The sequence below is a fragment of the Dipodomys ordii genome, unplaced genomic scaffold, assembly GCF_000151885.1.
Source record: "Dipodomys ordii isolate 6190 unplaced genomic scaffold, Dord_2.0 Scaffold85, whole genome shotgun sequence".
Classification (NCBI taxonomy): Eukaryota; Metazoa; Chordata; class Mammalia; order Rodentia; family Heteromyidae; genus Dipodomys; species Dipodomys ordii.
Window position 1 is genome coordinate 3,051,843 of NW_012267301.1, and position 4,887 is coordinate 3,056,729.

Genomic DNA, 4,887 nt, shown 5'->3' on the forward strand with positions numbered 1-4,887 from the left:
CCTGGAGCTTGAACTTGGCCTGGGTGCTGTCTCTGAGCATCTTTTGCTCAAGGCTAGCATTCTACCACTTGAGCAACAGCTTTTTCTAAGTAGTTGTTTGGAGATAAGGGTCTCAAGGACTTCTCTGCCCAAGCTGGCAGCTTTCTGAGTAGCTAGGATTACAGGCATGAGCCACCATGCAGAGCCACCAATCTGGCACTGGGCCAGAGTACTCTTTTTAAAATGCAAAACAAATTAAGCATGGTGATAAATACCCATAATCCCAGCATTTAAGAGTTGAAGCAGGAGGATCCAGTTCAAGATCAGCCTGGTGAAACACATCTCAAAAGCAAAAACAAAAAAAAATAGAAAAAAAGAAAACAAATCTCCCTTAAAACCTGCCGTGGCTTTCTGTTGTACTCAGAATAGAATAGCAGCTCCTTACCACAGCATCTTTTAATAGTCTGGCTTCCACATTTGTTATCTACCTGGAATTTTGTAAATCCTCCTCTTCCTCAATACCTTCAGCTCTTTCTTGCTTTTACTTTATGGCATTGATTTTCTCTTGCTCTTTATGGAGACATCACTTCAGTATCATCTTCACAGTGAGCATCCCCTGATAACCCTTGCTACATAGATTCTCCCTTCCCTTTTACACTACTAGGGATTGAACACAGGGCCTCGCACATAGCAAGCAAATGCTAGTTCACTGAGCTATCACTGAGCTATGTCTCCATCCCATTAAAAAATCTGAGACAAAGTCTGTTTCACTGACTTTCCCAGATAGGCCTTAAACTTGTGAACCTCCTGTTTGAGCCTTCTGAGGAGCTAGATTACAGGCTTGTGCCCCTATGTTGAGCAGATAGTTCCCTTTTATTTCTTACCATAGTAACTTCTTACCTTCATAGCACTTACCACACTCTGTAATTACCCTACTTGTCTCTTTACCTTCCCATCACATTTTTTTGGAGGGGTGTCCGGTCGTGGGGCCTGAACTCTGGGCCTGGGTGCTGTCCCTCAGCTCTTCAGCTCAAGGCTAGTACTCTACCCTTTGAGCCACAGTGCCACTTCCGGCTTTTTTTTCTTTTTGCTTATGTGGTGCTGGGGAGTCGAACCCAGGGCCTCATGCATGCAAGGCAAGCACTGTACCACTTAGATACCTTCCCAGCCCCTCCCATCACATTTTATATCTCATAAGGGGAGAGACTGTGACTTAGCTGTCATTATCCTTACTGTTTAGCACCTGTAAACATTCTTTAACTGAATGTATGGGGATTGAAGTTATGGTTCAAATAGTAGTGTTTGCCTAGAAATCTTGAGTCCCTGAGTCTAATATTGCAAAGAAAAAACCAAGGAGCTGGAGGCAAGCCTCAAATGGTAGAACACCAGCCGTTAGAAAACACAAGCCAGAGAGTGAAGCCCTAAATCCACGCCCTAGTACTGGTGTAAAAACAAACAAAAGCCCACTGAATAATGATATGAGAAATAGCTTCCCATGAGTGAAAATCTTATCAGGCCAGATAATGAGAGTGCTTTGAAGATCTCATTTTGGTGGCATGGAAGATATAGCATTTTTCTGAATCAAAAAATTTAAATGACAAAAACCTGAATCAGCCTCTTCTCCAAGCCTGTTTCTCAGTCCTTAAAACAAGCTGGATTGTAACTACTTGGATTTCTACAAACTGTATTGCTATTTGTGAAGCTCCTTAACTATTACTATTACTAATACTATTATTATAGTAAACAATGCAGATGTTATTCCCATTTTTATCAACGGTCAAAAAGGTTAAGTAGGAAGTGGATGTATGGCTCAAGTGTTAAGAGTGCCCACTGTAAGCAAAAAAAATTGAGCAAGGGCATGAGGCCCTGAGTTCAAGACCCATACTGGGGTGTGCATGTGCGCACACATGCACACACTCATGCATGCATGCATGCACGCACGCACACGCCAGTCCTGGGGCTTGAATGTGGGGTCTGGATGACTTTCTTGCCTGAGCTGGCTTTGAACTGCAATCCTTAGATCTCAGCCTCCTGAATAGGAAAGATTACAAGTATGAGCTACCAATGCTGGCTCCTAATAGGATTTTTAAGGATGTAAACCTATAGAACAAGCACAGTGGCTCATATCTATAATTCCAGCTTCTAGGGACATTGAGATAATACGGATTACACTTTAAAGCCTGCCTAGGCAAAAACCTAGTAAGGACCCCATCTCTACAAAACCAGCCTGGCATGATGGTAACTAGACTGTAATCCGAGCTATAAAGGAAGTATAGGTAAGAGTAGGATCTCAGTTGGAAGCCAGCCCTTGTTAAAAATATAAGACCCTATCTGAAAAATAAAGCAAAGAAGGGCTGGGAGTATGGCTTAAGTGGTAGAGTATGTTCCTAGAAAAGTGTGAGACCTGGAGTTCAAAACTCAGTATTGCCTCCAAAATCTGAACTTGCATTTTAGTGAGTATTATCTTTTTTTCCTGATAGGTGCTCCACTTTGTGTTCTCAGTTTTCCATACTGTGACAAAAGGTTGCCAGGAGAAACCAAGTCCTGTTAGTTGTTATATCATAGAGATGGCAAAGAAGTATCAGCAATTCTCTCAGAAGGAGAAAATGAGAGTTGTGGAAGTAGTAGAGTCAGGCAGGAGGAAAGGAAATGTGGGAAAAAATAAGGTATTAACTCTACCTTGAGTCTTATCAAGGATTATGTCAAATTTGACATAGAAAAAAAATTGACATTGGAAAAAAAAGGCCCAAAGGAAAACAATGGAAAAAGATGAGCAGCACAGTCTAGGACAACAGTGATAAGGCTGAAGTTGTGTCATCTCAATAAGTCAATGCCAAAAACATTCTCATGACTAGTTCTGTCATTTGAGAAAAGGTGCTCAACTTGGCTAACATGCTTGGCTATAACAATTTTCAAGCAAATGTGAGCTGGTTGCACAGATTTAGATAAGGCCACAGAATTGCTTTGAAAGCAATCAGTAGAGAGGATGGTGACAGGTTAATGAATGGTCTAGGGATAGAGAGGGTTAATGAGTAGCATACTGGGGAAATTCTAAACCAACTACTGACTAAAGCCTGAATGATACCTTTAGCATTGATGAAATAGGCCATGTTTTCCAGTTGCTTCACCAGCACACAGTTGGTACTAAAGGGGACCATTGTAGAAAAGGCAAGAAAGCAAAGCAGTGGTTGACAGTACTCTTTTGTTGCATTGCTTCAGGGACCGAAGAAAATGAGACCATTGATTCTTGGTAAGTCATCCAGCCGATAGTATCCCAAGAATCTCCATTCTCTCCCATGCCAACCAGTGGGCATAAATGATCAGGGATCTGTTAATGAGTGGTTTTTGCTAGTGGATGCCAAGATGGAACAGGCAGATCGCTGATCCTCCTTCTTTGCTCACTTGGATATCAAGTGTGGTGTCTGCCCTCATAGTGTACTGATGTCCTGTCCTGCAGCCACTGAATTTTTTTTCTGCCCAGTCCTGGAACTTGAACTCAGAGCCTGAGCTTCTTTTGCTCAAGGCTGGTACTCTACCATCTGAGCCACAGCTCCACTTCTGGCCTTTTCTGTTTGTATGGTACTGAGGAATCAAAACCAGGGCTTCATGCATGATAAGCAAGCACTCTACCACTAAGCCAATGAATAATCCATGGTATGAAATGTTGTATGGGAGCCATTGCTTAAGGCTGGTCCTGCTCCACCTCAACAGCAGTACAGATCAAGGAAATGTGAACATCAAAAGGTTCATGGTGGTCAGCCAAGCAGTCGCAGTGTTGGAAGGTTGGCAGAAGGCAGGCATCATCCTCATGGAATTTAACGGATTCTGATGCAGAAACAGCTGTCAAGTGAGCCCAACATTGCCTTTGAAAAGATGTGACACTTGGTGGCTATTACCACATGTGTCCCAGATGAACTAAATTTCCAAGACTTGGTCACTGCAGATGATTATCTCATCATCTCCCCAGAGCCAATGGACACAGAGCCCATTAGGTGTGGTTGCTAGCAAAAATCTAGTGAAGCTGGGAATGAAGATGAAGAAGGAGCAGCTAGGGGTTTCTTTACCAGAACAGCTGGAAATCACCATCATAGACACCATCTCAGGAATTTAGTGCAGAAATTTAGTTCCCACTTCTGTAGGAATTCCAGATACTATTTTTGGACAGCGAAATGGCACAGATACATACATAATGACACAAAGTCTTACTGATCCCCAAAGTACAGATTTCCTCCAAACAAAATGTACTGCCTCTTTTATTTCAGAAAATATGGTTTGCCTTCATCGAGATGGCTCCAAAAGTGAAGGAAGCTCCTGCCTCTACCAGGGCCGAAGCCAAGGCAAAGACTTTAAAATCCAAGAAGCCAGTGCTGAAAGGCATCCACAGCCACAAAAAGAAGATACATACATCTCCCACCTACTAGTGGCCCAAGATGCTGCAGCTCCAGAGACAGCACAATATCCTTAGAAAGTGAGCCAAGGAGAAACAAGCTTGACCACTGTGCTATCATCGGGTTTCCTTTGACCACTGAGTCAACCATGAAGAAGATAGAAGACAGCAATACACATATGTTCACTGTGAATGTCAAGGCCAGCAAGTAAGTATGCTGTGAAGAAGTTCTCTGACATTGAGGTAGTCAAGGTCAATGCCCTGATCTGACTTGATAGCAGGAAGAAAGCCTATGTTTGAATGGCTCCTGATTATGATGCTTTAAGTTTTTGTTGCCAACATGCTGAGAAGGTGGCTCAGTGGTAGAGTGCTTGCCTAGCAGGCATGAAGCCCTGGTTTCCATTCCTCAGTACCACATAAACAGAAAAAGCCTGAAGTGAAGCTGTGGCTTAAGTGGTAGAGTACTAACCTTGAGCAAAAGCAGCTCAGAGACAGTGCTCAGGCCCTGAATTCAAGCCCCA

General features: G+C 42.9%; 1 pseudogene; it reads left to right on the forward strand.

Moving 5' to 3' along the window:
- Positions 1 to 4,265: 4,265 nt before the first annotated feature.
- On the forward strand, positions 4,266 to 4,732 carry LOC105992567 (annotated as a pseudogene).
- The last annotated feature ends 155 nt before the right edge of the window (positions 4,733 to 4,887 follow it).